The sequence below is a fragment of the Camelus ferus genome, chromosome 10 (assembly GCF_009834535.1).
Source record: "Camelus ferus isolate YT-003-E chromosome 10, BCGSAC_Cfer_1.0, whole genome shotgun sequence".
NCBI lineage: Eukaryota > Metazoa > Chordata > Mammalia > Artiodactyla > Camelidae > Camelus > Camelus ferus.
This window is the reverse complement of record NC_045705.1, coordinates 6,569,665-6,588,942: the sequence shown is the minus strand read 5'-3', so window position 1 is coordinate 6,588,942 and position 19,278 is coordinate 6,569,665.

Sequence of the window (19,278 nt, the reverse complement as noted above, 5' to 3'; positions counted from 1 at the left end):
TTTTCTCTCAGGATTACTTTGGCTATTAGAGATCTTTTGGGATTCCATATAAAGTTAAGAACTTTTTTCCTTCTGTTTCTATGAAAACTGTCCTTGGGACTTTGATAGGGATAGCATCCAATCTGTGGATTGATTTAGGTAATATGGACATTTTAACAGTGTTAATGCTTCCAATGCATGAGCATGGACTATCTTTCCATTTATTTCTGTCTTCTTCAGTTTTGTTTAAGAATGTTTTGTGGTTTTCAGTGTACAGGTCTTTCACTTCCTTGGTTAAATGTATTCCTACGTAGTGTGTGTGTGTGTGTGTGTGTGTGTGTGTGTGTGTGTGTGTGTGTTTGCAGTTGTAAATAGGATTGTTTTGTTAATTTCTCTTTCTGCTAGTTAGTTGTTAGCTTAGAGAAACAGAACAAATTTTGTATGTTGATTTTGTACCCTGAAACTTTACTATATTAATTTGTTATTTTATTTTGTGGTAGTCTTTAGGATTTTTTATATATGAAATTATGTTATATATAGTAGTGACAGCTTTACTTCTTTTCCAATTTGGATGACTTTTTTTTTTTCTTAACTAATTGCTCTAGCTAAGATTTCCAATACTATGTTGAATAAGAGTAATAAAAGTGGGCACCCTAGTTTTGTTCTTGATCTTAGTTGCATAGATTTTCAGTTTTTCAACATTGAAATATGATGTTTGTCATATATAGTCTGTATTATGTTGAGGTAAATTTCTTCTATACCCATTTTACTAAGAATTTTTATTATAAATAGATATTGAACCTTGTAAAATGCTTTTCCTGCATCTATTGAGATGATCATGTGATTTTTGTCTTTTGTTTTGTTAATGTGTTATATCACATTGATTGATTTATGGATGTTGAACCATTCTTGCATCCCTGGAATGAATCCCACTTGATCTTAGTGTATGATCATATTCTCATTCACGTTAACTCCTAACCCAGTGAGCAGGGCCCTACCGAAGGAAGTAGATCCTGAAGTTTATGAAAACTTCCTGGTAGTCCCTTTCTAACTTGGCAATGTAAATTCAGGGTTGTTGACCAATGAATTGCCTCAGTTCTTTTGTGAACAGTTGGGGATACAGCTAGATAACTTAAGTGTCATTGTTCATTATGCACCAGCCATCCTAGGCATTCATAGGCCCAAAGAGAATGATGACCACCATGGACAAGAATAATTTCTCTTGGATAAAAACCACTTCCACAGCCAAGTGTGACTCTGTTAATGGATTCATTAACAGGGATTGTTGCATTTGCTTTTTCCAGCCAGCGGTTAGTTAGGGTTTCCCCTAGCCTAAAAGAATAGGTTATTCTAAATTCCAGAGGTTCCCCCCTTAGCAACAGCCTGGGAGATATGAATGATGGTGCTGTCTTGATATGAGCGATAGTGCTACCTTTCGTAACCAATGCCAGAATAAAGGAAAGAATGAGAAGAAGAAAGGGCTTCATGTTCAGTTAAAGTATGAAGTCTCGATCTGGTGTCTTGGGAAGAAGCAGTCTACCTTGATGTCAGCTACTTCTTTTCCTAGTCAGTTTAATTTGGAGGTCTCCAGCATTCATACAGGACCACATGTGACATGGAATTTTCCAAGTTTAAAGTCCCTGGAGTTTGGTGGCCACGTGGTTAGTGAGGAGGATCTGGTGTAGTCCCTTCCAAGGATACTCAGTGGCAGTCTTTGTTCTTAGTGATTCCAAATCAAAAAGGTGGGATAAAATTAAAAACTTTAGTTTAGAGTGTTGTATCCAGTTGTTTGAGGGACCTAGAAGAATCCAGGATCCACTCCAATGTATAGGTATATACAGCAAAACCTCAAAGACAATTAGCAGGACTAGAATCTAAACTCTACAAAGATGCAAACATAATTTTTCTTTCTACAATTAGCTCCATTTGTTATCAAATTTAATCACAGTTAAACTAATTTGTTAGCATTACACTTGGCCCTATCATTTACTTAAGTGCAACAATAGTAATGATTCATCACGTAAGGTGTTTTTAAGACTACTTTGTTGGACCCTTGAAGCAAGGTACCAGGTCAGTTTTTCCAAGGGACTTCATTGGCTCTGTAAAGTCAACCTAATTCCTTAAATTCTGGTCATGTCTAAATCTGTGCACATCTCCCTTAAATATGGCAGTCTGGTCAAATTCTTGGTAATATAGCCACTATTTCCAATTGTCTCCTGTTAACAGGAGAACAGATTCTCACTGAACTTATGCAAATAATTAACTAATTATATTGTCATAAAAAGAATATTTTAGAATTTCTGAATTCTGGAGGGAATCAGGTTAGGATAAAAAGTAAACATTTCACCTTTTACAAAAAATGTTTAAAGATTTATACTTCAACAAATTGCTATAAGTCATAGTTAACTTAGGAGAAAAAATTTCCTTAAATCTGGAAAAAGAAAACATTAAGGAGCCAGCAAACAAAATGTCATAAAAACTGTAATGATCTTTCTCAGTTTAATCAATCCCATGTAATTAATACTTTCTTTTGATTGAATTCAGTGTTTTTTTATTATTTATTAAAATTCTTACACAGTTCAGTTTTGTGACTTTAAAGTTACCAGAAATCTGTGCATGTCAAAAGTCTTTTCCATAAATCTTCTTGAAAATGAATCCCTTTTGTAGGAACATTCTTGCAAAAGTATCTGAATAAAACAATAACTGTCCGTGAATGACAAAAAACAAAAAGATGCCTCCTGTTTTATCTGATGAGAGTTCATTATAATGGAATTGACAAGAAGCTGGCTTATTTCTGCCACATACAGTAGTTTAAAATAAGATAACTGGAATTATGATAATAACATTGTACCAGAGTATATGAGACATTAGGAACAAAATCTAAAACAGTTACGTAACTATACAAATTCAACGTAAAGAAGGCTTAGTATTAATTTCTATTTGACAATAAGTCCCAAGTAATTTAACATATCAAATAACCCTAATTAATGTAATATCTTTTTTTTTTTTTAAAGAGAGAGAACAGATCCTTTGTGATTTTCCGTGGACCCCTGGGAAACCCTAAAGTTCATTTAAAGTAAAAAAAAAAAAACTCTATTTGGAATTTGATTTTGAGGAAGTTTGTCAAAAACATCAAAAAAGTTTTAAAACACTTAGACAAATAAGATCATTGTCACTGTGAAAACTGTATTTAGGTATCCATTTAAGTATAGTGGCAAAGACTTTGCAGGAAATGCAGAAAGTTAAATAGATGTAACAAAAACTCTACCTTTTTAAATTGATAAAATTCTGGTTTCATAAGTTGTCAAAGACCAGATAAAGACACAGAAAATTATTTTGACAAATTACAAAATCTATTTTCTAGGCAGATTATTTAAAAAGTAAAGAAAATAATTCATTATCGCTTATCAAGAGCAGATTAACTATTCAAGAAAACTTTGTCCTTTTCACAGAGGGACAAACGAATTCTAATTTTTACCAGCTTACTTTTTATATTAAAATTTGTTTAACTTAATTACATTTATTCTAATTCTAGCCATCTTGAGCACACATTAAAATTTCCTTCCAAAAATTCATTTTTCACAGAACTTCTACAACTTTCTTCTTGTCATTTAGATTTTGTCCTATGGTTTTCCTCTTTCCCATTCTGAAATAACTAGCTTCTCTTTAGGACAAAAGTGTTTTTATTTCCTAACAAAATGCATTTCCACTTTTTATACCTTCTTTTACTGAAAACACACATTTTGCTTTCTTGCATAGGGACATGTTTCACTTCTTATTTCTAGTAAACTTAATTCCATATATCTAAATTTTTTAAACCCTTGGAAATCTTTAATTTTCTAATGAAAGCTAAGTAAGTATGCAGTTGTGAACTTTATTAGCATTCTGTGGCTTCTCAAATTTATAAACACCTTTTACAATTTTTTTTCATCTTTTTTTCACATCTCAGCATGGCACAAAACACATTTACTAGTAAATTCAAATCTCTTTCATTCTTCTATCAAAGGAGACAAAATGGATGAACCCAGGCTCAGTATTAATGTTTCACTATTCTAGCTTATTTGGAAATGATCTTGATATTCAATGAATTCAACTTATCTTATCATTTAACTTAACCCAGCAAAACTTTAAGGTTTCAGATTACCAAAAAGATTTGGGGAAGCTATTTAAAAATTTCATCTAAAAAGTTTCATCCCACTTACAGTTATTCAGTTGACTCATTCTTAACAATTATGTTTAGACTACTCACAGAAACTTCATTAGACAATAGACAAAGTCAGCCATTTTCCTTGATGATAAGTTTTGTGAGATAACATGAACTCACTTGACCTTTAGTGAGCCTAGATGGAATAAAATTATTATACTTATTGCTGACAATTCTAAAGACATACCTATTTTAATTAAGCCAACAACCTTAAGCTAGCATTAATACCAAATATTTTCTCAGAGCATGTGAACCTGAAATTCATTCAGGTTGGTTTCTATTATATTTCTGGGAATTTAATTTATATAAGTACTTACTTTGCTGTAAGCCAATCAAATAGAGATCTTTTACAAATGACTTTTAGTGGTACCATCCAGAGGTAGAAAACATCTCACGTCTACAACACACACATAGAGACACACATAAATTTATAGGCAGACACAAACTAAGGCCTTACAGCTTCTGTTTTAAAATTTTAGGCATGAATTAAGCATAATAACACAAAAGTCATTAATTAAAAGGAAGTTGGATCTAAGTTGTTTTTCTGGTAGACGGAGTTATCAGTTAAGATTACCTGTTCAGATACCTAAAGCTATTTATGAATATTCATGAAAACACTTAAGATTTTTTATTTGCCTTAGTTTCAGATGACCTTTCCTCCTATCATTTTCCTCCTGATAAGAGTTACCTTTCTGAAGTTTGTAGAACATTTATGTCTCACAGGCACAGGGGAAAAAAATGCAAGTTCCTCCAGAGGACTTTGGTTTCCTAAGGCCAGAATTTTTACAATACTTACAAGCCTTTTGAGATAAACAGGGGAGATTTTGGTATTGATAAAAGGAGTGGGTGAACTTTAAACTGCCTCTAGAGCTGCCCTTCTAGTTTTGTTAAAATTTTTAAGATGAAGACAGTTGCTTTTAATTCCGGAAGGAATTGTTTTGTAACTTAAATGACACTATTTGTTGATCTTCACATAAATTACTTTACACGGGCTTTAAAATAGTACCCTCCTCTGGGTATATAGTTTTATTTTAGCCTGGGGAAGAAGATCTAAAAAAATCTATCCGGCTCTACAACTTGGCCAATTTCTGACCACAGAGCTACTTTGTAGCTTTTAGCGAGGACAAACAGCAAATATTTCTGGAATTATTGCACCATCCCCTGGGCTCAAGAGATGTCCTCAAGAGAATGCAAAAGACATTATCTTCACAAGGTCTAGAGCCACTCCCAAAGATCCAATGCTCTGGATTTGGAAAGGAAGGGACAACATGAAATTTATCCTCTCTCTTTTTACCAGGTACTAAAAAGAAAGAGATTTGGAAAAGCTGACTCTGGTAAGAATTCTTACACTTATGTAGCTTCTGCCAGTTTTTCCAGGAACCAATTTACAAGAGCCAAGTAAGGTTTAAAGTAGAGAGTAGCTCTATTTAACGGAGTATTTAACGGAGTTTGACAGGATTTTCCTTGTTTTTCTTTGTTTTGGGGTTTTTTTTTTTTTGGTGATTGTTATCATTTTTGAAGCGGTTCATAAATTTTCCAAATTCTGTTAAATTCATAATACTTTTATCTTTTTTTCTCTTTCCAATTGTGAACCATTCCATATTGCATTTTTATTGCAAAATAATTTTCCATTGGTTTTCATTTCAGCTTTTCTTGCAGTTTTTCTTGGCTAGGGAAATAACATAGCAGTTTACTAGAGTCTCCTCAAACCTGGAAGGGGCTCATGTAGGACTCTCCTTTGAGGGTAGATACGGGAGTGTCTCTAAGACCACGAGCTTGCAGACTTTTACTTACAGTCTCGTAGTCTCTTCAGGGGAGAAACACAATTCAGACAGGAGGCTTACTAGAATGAGTACTCAAATAAAGGAGGATACAGAGGTGGCAGTAGGAGTTGTGCCGGTCTTACAGTCTTTTATTAGGTATCTCTTTTGTCTTAACTTTTTATTAACCTTTTTGGAAAGAATATTTCAATGAAGCTGTTTTTGAATGTTAAAGTCTTTGGGAGGCTTTTGCATACTAGTTAAAATAAGCATTCCATTCTGTTTGTTTGATTTGGAAACTTTTAAAAGTGCATTTCTTAAATGAACAATCTTGTCTAATTGGAACATTCCCTATAATGGCTATGGTAACCCTAGACTGTTTTTTAGTAAGATTTTGTAGACACTTAACGGCTTTTGGAAAATAAATTTTAGACATAAAGTAAGCAGGTGTGCTAAAGGTGACACACTTGACTCTTTGAAGCTTAAAGAGTCCCATTTCATTCATTCATTAATTAGCTAAGCTTTTGGGTCTCTCAAAGCCAAACTAAATACCCAGGTGTGTTGTGCTGCTGGGATAGATAATGTGTGGTGTTTTACAGTGTACCTCGGTATGTGAAAATTTTCTTGAGGCTGGCGGGTTATCTAGTGTCAATCAAACCCATTCCATAGCGTATTTATCCTAACACGGGAGTCTCTGAGCTCGTTGTTGAGCACTCTTAACAACTTTTAGGTGCTTGATCCATGCCTGTCAACTTTTGCAGTTTTTTTTTTTTCCTTCCAAGATTCCCACTAGTAATAGTCTTTATCTACACAAATAAGACACACAAACACGTGCACCTTAACACACCAGCAGTAACCAAGAGACATTACCATGGTCTGGCAAAGATGAGGCCCTGGGTGCACCACCAGTGATTTCCAGTATGGAACTGGGGCTTAGGGAAAGGGTCGAATTAGCAGAGCACAAAGGGTGGGGACCGTGGGCTGATTCCAAGCATACAAGGAACTCAGCTACCGCTAGCATTTCCCAAAGTGAAATATGGAAACAGAACCAAGGGTTGGGGTTTCCAATCAAATGGGGAATTATGGTCTGAATTATAAGCAGTTCCCAGTGTGGAATTAATGATTCCAGACACATGGGGAACTGACTGGAAAGCGAATTAATTTGGGAGTTTGATGCAGAGTAGAATTTAGAACCAAGAGAATTTTACCTGTCACCTTCAGAAAAAGTGAGAAAAACAGAATTCAAAAATGTTGTCAGGGATATGCCTGTATTTCTTGATTTCTCCGAAGCTCTCAGAAGTTTCCTTTGGTCCCACCACTGTCACCAAATCTGTTAAAATACGAAATTTGGTGAAGTAAATCTTACTAGCTTTGTTCATTTATTTATGAATAGGGCAGCATTCCATCTAGCAAAGAAAAAGGAGGTGTAAGAACTGTACAATATGGGAGACTTATGGGCAGAAGGGCGACAAGAAAACAGTGTATTGTCAGGCAGGGTCACCTTTCTTTGGGGAACAGAAGATTGTTTGGGGAACATAATCTATTGGGCAGATTAGTGAGTATGTTGTTAATTATTATTATGTTTTTTAACTGTTTGATCCTTGTCTGAAAAAATGTAATTACTTTTTTGCATATTTTTCTTAATCCAGACATTTAGTAAAACTCAGCTTTAAAAATGTCTTTAGACTTTTAAGTGTTTTTAGTGTAAACATTCATCAGCTGTGACAGATACAGTTCAGTTTTGTTGCTTTCATTAAAATCCTTATAAAATGTATTTATTTACCTGGTCTTGTATTACTTACTAGAATACTCAAAATGAGTTATAATAGAAGGATGAAAATTGGGGTCAAACAGTTAAACCATGTAAAAAAAATAGTAAGAAAACCAAAATTTTTAATTATACAAAATAAGATACTTAGGAATGCATCTTTTTTTTCTTGTTTAAGATAATTGTATATTTCTTGTGGTAGGCTGAAAAATGGTTCCCAAAACATATATGCCCTTATCCCAGAATGTTATCTTTTCTGGCAAGAAAAAAAAACTAAAAAAAAAAAAAAAAATATATATATATATATATATATATATATATATATATATATATATATATATATCTCCCCTTTGCAAATGTGATTAGGTTAAGGATTTTGAGATGGGAAGATAATCCCATATTATCAATGTGGGCCATAAACACAACTGCAAGTGTCCTTCTAAGAAAGAGGCAGAGATTTGACCCATAGATGAGGAGAAGTTTGACCAGTGAGGCAGAGATAGGAGAGATGCTGCCACAAGTCAAGGAATGCAGCGGTCATGAGAAACCAGAAGAGGTGCGGGACAGATTCTCCCCGAAAGCCTCTGGAGGGAGCACAGTCCTTTGAAACCATTTCTTCAGCCCAGTAATGATGATTTCAGACTTCTGACCTGCAGACCTGGAGAGAAGAAATCTGCTGTTTTAAGTAACCCAGTTTATGGTGACTTCTTACAACAGCTACAGGAAACTTACTTTCTTAATTCTTATTTCTTATTCTTATTTAGAATACTGTTTGCTGCAAGTTTTAATTAGATGCCCTTTATGAGGTTGAGAATGTAGGGTTTATTCTTACTGTGCTCAGATTTTTTTATCGTGAATGGGTGATGGGTTAGATAAAATGATTTTCTGCATTAGGTTTCTTTCTTATCTATTAATAACACAACTCACAGACATACAAATATTCTTCTAAGATCAATTATATTTGTTTTTTTGCGATGAACTCAACTTGAGCATGAGGCATCATCTTTTTAATACATTGCATGATGTGGTTTGCTAATATTTATTGAGGTTTATTTTTTGCATCTTTATTTACAAGTGAGATTGACATATAATACTCTTTCCTTGTCCTGTACCTGTCTGGTTTTGGAATACAAGACATAGCAGCTTTTAAAAATGAGTTGGGGATTGTTGTCTCTTTTATTCCCTGAAAGTGTTTGTATAATAATGAATGATCAGTTCACAGGCCAGATTTAAACTTACTGCATCCAAAGAAAGTGAGATCAGTGCCCAAAACGAATTTTGATAGCTCTGAATTTAAGTGTGTGTGTGTGTGTGTGTGTGTGTGTGTGTGTGTTTAATTGTACCATGAATGGGTCATAACTTGCTCCATTTAACAAATCAGGGCTAAGCTAACTGTGAAAGTAACTCCATTACCAAGCAGCGGGTACAGTTAGATGACATTGCCTGGTCTCCTTTTAGCATAACTTACTGATATTTGCTGCAACCTTGGTGCATATAAACTAATGATATTTGTTTGGACATAATGAGGATAACTTTAAATTTTTATTTTAAAATTTATTTTAAATAAAATTTGTTTGTAGATGGTGATGATTTCATATTATCTTTAAGGCATAACTTTAGCCCTTCTTAGCCAGGAAGGGACAATCTTGCATAATTTAAGAGCACAGACATTAGAGGCTGACTGCCTGGGTTTAATTTCAGGTATTTACAATTCTGTGTGACAGCGGGCAAGTTACTTAACTTCTGCAGGACTCAATTTTCTCATTTGTACAATGGAGATTATAACCCTTGTAATTATCCGATGCGTTTGTTGTGAAGAAAGAGCGAGTGAGCATATGTAAATAAGCACACAGTGTTTTTTTCTCTTGTATCTAGAAAGGATTCTTTTTTCCCCAGTGGAAGTATAGTCTAGAAAGGATTTTATAAGCATTAGTCATTAATATTTTTATCATGATTCATACCATTTTTCTTATAAAGGTATTAAAACATTTCACATCAGTTATCTTGCCTAGCGTCAAACCTTTGTGTACATAGAAGGTAACTCTTCATTTGATCTTTGGAGTAGTCAAATTTTGGAGGTTTTTGACCTGATTGTAGAGAAACAAGCCTAAAAGAGGGGGGTAAAATGCTAATTAGAAGCCAGACATTACTCCAAGGTGTGCTTTTTTAATCTTACACTTTCCACCAATGGGTATTAAATTTAAAAAAAATAAGGAAATTGCATTTAATGTGTGATTTGCCTTTTGAGCCATATGTTTTATCAGATTCTGTCTCAAAGTCAATGTTCTCGATAAAATCACTGATGATTAATACTGTGCTGAATTATTTATTCTTTCATTTTAAAGATTTGAATAGAATAAATTAAATTGTAGAGAGAAAAAAATGGTAATGTGGTATTATGTTTTTCTTATTATGAAGGACATCTCATTCCAATTTCTCATTTTTATTTGTTTGCATGTTAAATAAATTTTCATATCAGTATAGCATGGACCTGAGACGCACCTCCCTTACTGTCATCAGATAGTTCCCCATGAGTTGCAAATGCGTCTCTAATTTTAATATACGGATTATTTCCCCATGTGATATGACTATATACTTGCTTTGTAAATTACAGGCAATAATTTCATAATGCTAGACTTGCACATTAAATTATAACTAGTAGCAACACATTTTGCTAAAAGTAGTATGAGAGAGGATTCCAGAACTTTGAGCACAGTCTATCACATTTTTTCCCAAATGGAATGTTACTTTTTTGGTCAATCAGGGCACATCTGGCAAAAATATTTTTATTGCCTGTAAGTGTCTCAGTCTCCTCTCACACTAAACTGGCTGATGCATAGTATCTAAAATTGGGTATGTGCAAACTCACTTGCCAAGAAAGCAAGAAATCATTTTTTGGATGTGGCATCTGAAAAAAAAAATAATGTAAAGTCTCATGAGCTTTTTGTTACATTATTAGTTTAAAAATTGTCTGTGTGCAGTCTTATACCAGATAAAATGGCAAAAAAAGGCCTCAACTGACTGTGATTCTAAGTAATCCTGAAAAACTATCCAGCCTTAGATCTTACTCAGGTAAAAATTTTGTGAGTAATGGGATGGCATGGTTTATTCCCCAAAAGCAGGAAAGGAAAGAAGGAAGAGAGGAAGTATGAAGAGGGGGATAGGGAGAGAGGGAGGGAGGAAAGTAGGACAGAAGGAAGAAAGGAAGGACAGAAGAATGGAAGAAAAAATCAGTTTCTGTGGTTTCTGTTATGAGCAATGATTTCCCTCCCCTTCAGACAAAATAAAGAATATATATAAAAGTAAATAAAGAATTAGGATACTGTAGCTTTATTGGTAGTGAAATAGAAGATAAAAGATGAGCATGTAGTCAACCGGGGTGATAGATCTTGGTACTGACCCCCCCCCCCCGCCCCCGCCTTGGCTGCGCAGTTATAAAGCAATGAACTAGAAATGGAATAAGGGTAGCAAACTGGGGAGAGCTGTGGGAGTATGCAAGGAGACAGTGCGCACAGAGTTCTGAGTATAGTGCCGACGCTTACTTGGCCATTATTAAGTGCAGCTGCTATTAGTAATACTGTTATTGTTAATTACAGCAGTAATATTGGTAGTAGAAAGAAGCTCCTAAAATCTTCTACAAAGATGTCTGAAAAACCAAAGGCATAATAATTTGCACGCAGTCTTCCTGAGAGGTCTGTTGGTTTTAGAGGAAGTGCAGAACCTTCCCTAACCAATCTATAAGAAAATAATTAGTTCATGTTTACTTCTGTGAAAGCTTACAGTCTACTTTCAGGAATGAGAAGAATGCACTTAAAAAGGGAAAAATCAATTTTAGAAGATGATGGAAGACGATTGCTACTACTAGATTTCAGAACTTCAGATGGTAAAGCCTGTCAAAGAAAACCAAAGCTGGATAGTAGTTAAAATGATAAAAACAGATTTTACTCAGGACTTGCGATAGGGGAAAACAGACCTCAGTATGGAACTAGGCTCAATTCTAAATATAAGAAATAGTGGGGATGTATAGCCGAGGAACAGGACGGAGTCAGTGGATGAAAAAATTACTAAAAGTATTTCTTTTCTAAGGTGAACTAACAGAATGCATGCTGAAGGCAGGCGAGAGTGGCCAGATATTACCTGCAGGATGGTGAGGAATAAGGAATTTGGTCAGATATCAAGGGTTACTGCTAACCCTTTTACTGAGATATTGAGGGTGGGAGATTCTGGCTAAACCGACTTAACAAGATTCTTGCTTAAAAAAAAAGGTGAAGAAGGAAGTCAAAATGTTGAAGCCTGGTTGAGGAGAGTTAAGTCTGATTAAAATTTGGTCAAGAAGAGATCTTTCCAATTTACAAGTTAAAAAAAAATCCCTGAAGAAATTGGATTTAGGCTAAACCATGATGGTTGACTGGAGTCACATCTGAAGAGAGGTCATTGTAACAGCAGTTACCAAAACTCAACCAAAAATGTGATTGGAAATTACAGACATTCAGGTGAATGGGAAGTAATGGAAACTGATATAACATGAGAGGAAGAAAATGAGTGCCTGATAAAAATAGCAGACTAAGTATAATTAGATTAATAGGCATATGGTAACTGGCTTGGGTCCCCACAGAGATGCTAGTTCTGAACTATACTTTGATGTGATATTCTTAGTCTAATATATTAAGTTGTATTGAAGTTACTACCTCTAGCAAACTCATTGATTATTTTTTAAGGATGATGTTCAGGACAATTTTCTTACATCACATGATGTCTTCATTATGTGAACATCCTGGAGAAATTCTTATCATTTGTTCCAAGAATAATACTTTCTTCTATAGTTTATTTAATTCTATTTGATAGAGTATGGATTTTATAAGTGACTGTTTCCATGTTGAACGTTAGAATTGCAGAGTTTTACTTGGACCGAAAACTCCAGTGAAACAGAAGTACAGTGGTGGAGGTGGAACACATCAGTTCTTAGAGTGGCTTTTGGATTCTTTAGCCAGTGACAGAACGGTGAGGCGGGGGAGCATCTTGGCAGCAGAGGTTCAAGAGAGCCAGTAGGAATAAAAGGAAGGAGAAAGGTGATACCTGTAAAACGCTATAGGAACTACTGACCCATGCCCTCATCCCCTACTGTTTGCAACACAGAGAGACACACAAACACTGGGGAACCATTTACATGCTGGGAGGCATAAAGTAAATATTTTGTTAATTATTTACCCCCTGACTGTTTTTTTCAAACTGGTTGGATAATGGTTATGAAGGTAAAATATAAGCATGCAGAAAATTTAAGACAGAGAAAAGTGCAGAGAATATTTGGGGATAGAATCAAACAGTTTCTTTGGTTCAAGCCAAGGTTAATTCAGAGTTAAAGTGAAGAATGAGTTTAGATAGAACATTTTGGGAACAGATGCAAAAGTTAAGAACAGATGTTGGAAGGCTCTGACTATCACACAAAAGAGTTTAATTTTATTCTCCAACTTAATAGAAACTGTTTTACACATTTGTGTAGAGTACTAATGTTATGATAATGGTATTGTAGGAAGATTAATTTGGTAGTGTAACCTCTGTTTATTCAAACAATGATGTATTGAGTGTCTACTATTTTCAAGATTCTATGCTTCTGTTTCAGGTGATATAAGTTGACTTCGTGCTTAAAGGTTTAACCAGGATGTGTTTAATATTTACTATGTCACAGGCATAGTGCTTAGTGCTCAGAATCAAACAGGAGGACATGGAAGATAAGGAAGAAAAAAAGAGCAGATAATAATATAATGTGTTTGATTTAGTTAGGTTCCCATGAACAACACACAATCAAATGCTACTGCAATTCAAAAGAGGAAGAAATTATATCTAGTTGGCTACAAAGGGCAGCCACTACTGGAGTTCTCAAAAGTTCTGGTACCCACCCTTATCAGCACATTTCTTATCACTTGGCAAACAAACAAACAAAAATTCCTCCCAGCCCCCTTGAAGAGCATCTTCAGTCCCTGGTACCTTGGTTTTGTGTAGTAAGTCCATTTTAGCGTGCCTATTTATCTGAGCCCATGTTCCCATCTTTCATGTTTCACCATGGAAATTTTGGCATCCATATGAATTTAATGAGATTCATAGTCTTTTCCAATCAGTCATCCCAAAAAGACATTAGAACTGTCTCCCAGTGCCTTTAACAAGATATTGTATCTTGTGTCAATGGAGAATTCTCCCATATTGACAAAATTTCCCTCACCCAGCTTTATAGTTTGCCCTTCTTTCTTCAGCTCCCTCAAAGATTTACTTCCAGGCAAACTCTCCCTGTCCTTGTCAGTACATGATAGCCAGACCCTGCAGAACCTTTGGAATATAATCATTCAAATCCCTTAGAAGCCCTATTTCTTACCAGTTGGGTCATGCTTAGATTTGTTTCTTTTCACTTATCTAGTGGGCCAGTCGGAGAGACAGGGGCAGACACTGAGGGAGAAAAGCATTGTCTTCTAAGGCACCTGCCCAGTATTCAGTCAAACCATGGTCACTGTCACCTGACAGAGAACGTGGACAACTTCTGAAATCTCAGAGAGTTTGGTGTGATTGGAGACTTCAGGGATCTCGAGTCTACCCAGATAGCCCAATTACCATAGCAGGTCCCTGACTCTGGCACAGAAGGCTTTCATGTTGGCTGAAAATTTAGCCTCCTCTTAAGAACAGTCATTCTTGTGATTTATTATGTGCCCGGTCTTCAGCTCTGTCTGTCATCTGGCTCCAGGAGATGAGAGTCTCTCCAAATGCTATCAAATAAGATATCTGGTGCTCATACTTTGCTTTACGTAGGGCATTACTTCATTTGAGCCAGTCATTTGCTCTATTAAAAGCATAAATTATGTTCAGCAATAGCCGTATTTTTTCTTGTATATATATATATATATATATATATATATGTATGTATGTATAGTCAGATTACAATGTTGTGTCAGTTTCTGGTGTACAGCACAATGATTCAGTCATGCATGAATATACATATATTCATTTTCATATTCCTTTTCCACCATAACCTTATCCCCTACTTCTCAAATGACTGAGCTATTGTACCCAACTGTACATCCCTTTGCACTTGCATCCCCTTCCCGTTCACTAAGTGAGAACATCTTAGCACTTACACTTCTTCAGCACATCAAGTATCATCAGTACTTCACCTTTCACAAGTGACAGGGTTCTCGCTGTTATATGGCCAGAGGTGGTACCAACCCGAGAATCCTGTTCTTCAAGGAGGCTGGGAGGATTTTTTGTTTGCTTGTCTATTTCCTAGGACCATTTGTGTTATGAAGTATTTTATCTCAAGTGCTCAAGAAGCAGAGCTTGAGATGAGATTCTTGTGCAACAGAGCCATTGAGTGTATATTCTTACTGTGAAAGTTGGAAGGGTGTGAGGGAAGCAGAACAAGGCAGAGAAAGGACTTAGGCAAAGATAATGGATTCAGCAGCCTTCTAGGCATTTCTGAGCAAAGTAGCTTTCATCAAGTGTCAAATATTAAGAAATGGAGTCAGAGGTTTTATTACATGTTACCAACAGCAGCTACTAGAGAAGGCCAATTCAAACTTTACCCCTTAATTCACAAACTTACGAATTCTCACTATTGGAGACATAGCAGCACGTATTAGCTGGTGGTTTGGCATAATGACCATACCTTGAAGGATAAAATCCTAACTCTGCCATGTTGCTGTCTCCAAGCTGACATCCTGACTGAACCTTGACAGACCATTGTACCATATTATTTGTCCTGCTATTTCTTGAATATGGGTTATATGATGAGACATTTGTGCCTTGAAGTGGTATTCCTTTGCCCTGAGTAGTCCTCTGAGCTGAGGCAATATTGCATAGGATAAGATATCAACAAGAATTATTATATATTATATGTTAGTACTGTTGGTGGAAGGCAAACTCATTTGTCGTAGGTCTTGCTTCTGAGTAAGGATGAATTGCTACATTCTCCAGGTTAGAAGAGATCTGATTAATCATGTCTTCAAGTAGATAACAGGCCTTCTCAAGGAATTATGTCATGTCTAGGACTCAATATTTGTCTCTGCTGCTAGCCGGGGCAGTAGCTAGATCAGCTTTGATAAGTTGGACCCTGTTCTGTTGAACTAATGCATAGCTTCCAATGCTGCCACAATGACAATGATGTACATTGTCCCATTGACCCAGCACTGAAGTGGCCAAGAGGAGACTCTACTCTGACTGACATTCACAGAACCAATGACCCTGCCCATCTGGTTTTAGAGAGTTGCCTCTGAGGTGGATGCTTTCTGAGGATATTAATGTTTGACAAAATGATTTCTAGTCTGTTGTCCAATCTCATTTGTTCATGTATGTATTTATATATATACATATATACATATATATATCCAGTAAAATGATTGTAGTATGACTGCCATTGTAGCAATAATTATCACCTTTATCACATTACATAATTATGTATTTTTTAAGTGGTTAGAATAATTAAATTCTAGTCTCTTAGTAAGTTTGTTCATTATAATATAATGTTGTTTATATTCAATATACTGTGTGTTAGATCTCTCGGTCTTATTTCCTTATTTACTACTTCTTGTAACTTTGTACCCTTAAACAACTAAACCCCCAGCCCCCTGGTGGCCATTTTACTCTCTGTTTTTGTTTTTTCTTTTTAAACAGAAAGTGAAGTGATTACCAGGGACAACATCAGTGGACCTTGTATTTTTATTAGGACAACATATGAATTTAAGGGATGCAGAAAAGCAGTTCTAAGAGGCAAGTTTACAGTGATAAATGCATGTTTTAGGAAACTAGGAAGATCTCAAATAAGGAATCTAAGCTTTCACCTCAAGAAATAAAAAAAGAAGAACAAATTAAGCCCAAAGTTAGCAGAAGAAAGGAAATAATAGAGATCAGAGCAGAAATAAATGAAACAGAAAATAGAAAAACAATAGAAAGAATCAGCAAAATTAAGAGCTGATTCTTTCAGAAAATAAACAAAATTGACAAAACTTTAGCTAGACTAAGAAAAACAGAGAGAAGACAAATGGAATTAGAAATGAAAGAGGAGAGATTACAACGAATACTACAGGAATACACAGGATCATAAGAGATTACTATGAACAACTATATGTCAGCAAGTTAGATAAACTAGAAGAAATGAATGGATTTCTGCAAACACACAACCTACAGACAGAATCAGGAAGAAATAGAAAATTAGAACAGAATAATAGTGAGCAAAGAAATTAAATTAATAATCAAAAACCTCCTAACACAGAAAACCCCAGGATTAGACAGCTTCATTGGTGAATTCTATGAAACATTTAGAGAAGAATTAACACAAATCCCTCTCAAATTCTTCCCAAAAAATCAAAGATGAGGGAACATGACCAGACTCATTCTACAAGGTCAGCATTACCCTGATACCCAAGCCAGATAAGGATACTACAAGCAAAGAAAACTTTAGACTAATATCCCTGATGAATATAAGTGCAAAAATCCTCAACAAAGTATTAGCAAACCTAATTCAAGAACACATTCAAAGAATTATATATCATAATCAAGTGAGATTTATCCCTGGGATGCAAGGATGTTTCAACTTCCACAAATCAATAAATGTAAACTTCACACAAAATCACAAGATCATTGCAATAGATGCACAAAAAGCACTTGACAAAATGCAACTTCCTTTCACGACAAAAACCCTTGACAGATTGCGTATAGGAGGAACATAGCTCAACATAATAAAAGTCATATGATAAAACCACAGCTAACATTATACTCAATAGAGAAAAGCTGAAAGCTTTTTTTCTAATATCAGGAACAAGACAAAGATGGCCGTTCTCACCACTCTTCTCCATACAGTACTGGAGGTCCTAACTAGGGCAATTATGCAAGACAGAAAAATAAAAGGTATTCAAATCAGAAAGGAAGACATCAAATTGTCACTATTTACAGGTGATATAATTTTACATGTTGAAAATCCATCCCAAAAACCCAACAAAAAACGTTTGAAACTGATTGACAAATTCAGTAAAGTTGCAGGATAGAAAATCAACACACAGAAATCAATTGTGATTCTATGCACTAACAATGAAATACCAGAAATAGAAATAGAGAAGACAGTCTGATTCACAATAGTATCAAAAGCAATAAAATACTTAGGGATACATCTAACCAAGAAAGTGAAAAACCTGTACAATGAAAATGACAAGATTTTTGCTGAAATTGAAGAAGACACAAAGAAAGGGACAGATACTTGTGTTCATGGATCAGAAGAATTAATATTGTTAAAATGTCCATACCACCCAGAACCATCTATAGAGTTAATGTAATCCCCGCAAAAATATCAAAGTCATTCTTCACAGAAATGGGAAAAAAAAATCCTATATTCCACAAGAGACTCTGAATAACAGAAGAATCTTAAGGAAAAAGAACAAAGCTGGAGATTATCATACTCTCTGATTTCAAACTCTACTACAAAGCTATAGGAATTAAAATATTATGGTATCTGTATCTCCTATCTTTGAAAAGTCAATGAATTTCTCTTTTTCTGAGACACGTGTGCCTTGGAAATTAGTTCAGGCGTTCTTGGGAAACACATTGGGGGCATTTTTTCTAAGCATACTTCTTTAACAGGGCATTTTCCTTCTTCAAGGAGCTCTGAGTAAGTGAATTGATTTAGACCTTGAAACCCGGCGAGAGAGAACAGTTTTTATTTTAGCCTTTGATGACAGTTTTCTGCTTGCCAGCAATTAATTTCTGTTTTGCAAGATGAGCGGCATCTTGGTTGTCTGTCCACTTGTCTCAGCCTAAGGAACATTATTAACTATTCCAGCAGATGCCTGTTGAGCATCTTTACTTTCACTCCAGACCTTTTATGTTATGCTACCTTTATGTTAATCACATCCACCTGGCCTGTACAGATTAAGTGTTGTCACCTAGCTTTTGACATTATGAGATCCCAGCATCCTCAATCAAATTAAGGAGTCTGGTTCAACAGAAGCATCTCCTAGTTAACCTTGTCCTACAGAGGACAGCTGCCAGTGAACTTCTCAAAGATTCCATTGCCATCTTCATCAGATTATTTCTTACGGGTTTCCTGAAAACATATGTTCAGGTGGTGCATTCTTGGTACTTATGTAGTGACTCCATCTTAATAGTCCCACTTTGCTGAGTTTTCTAATGTCTTCTGCAGGACTCTGTCATAAGTTTCCCATTTATCTTCTGTAAGTAGGTTTTCGTGTTCATGTTTCTAGTCATCACCCCAGCTGACTCTTAGGACTGGATGCGGTATTGTTGTGTGTAGATTTATTCCTCAAGGAGCAAAAGAGTGTTCTACGTTATTAAAGTCTTCCTTCTCCAGCCCTGCATTCTGCAACCACTCCCTCAGTCCCATCCTCCTAGAGAAAATAACATATTTTTTTGTTTGTTTGAGCTGTTCTGGGTTTGGGACCTAGAATTGTCCTGAGCACTAATGATGGGAGGCAGATGCAGGTCTTAAATAGAACAAGCATTATCTTCCTGTGAGGTCCTACTTTCCTGTGGCCACTGTGGCCTCTAGCAAGTAGAGCTCTTCTGAAATTGTCAAGGCT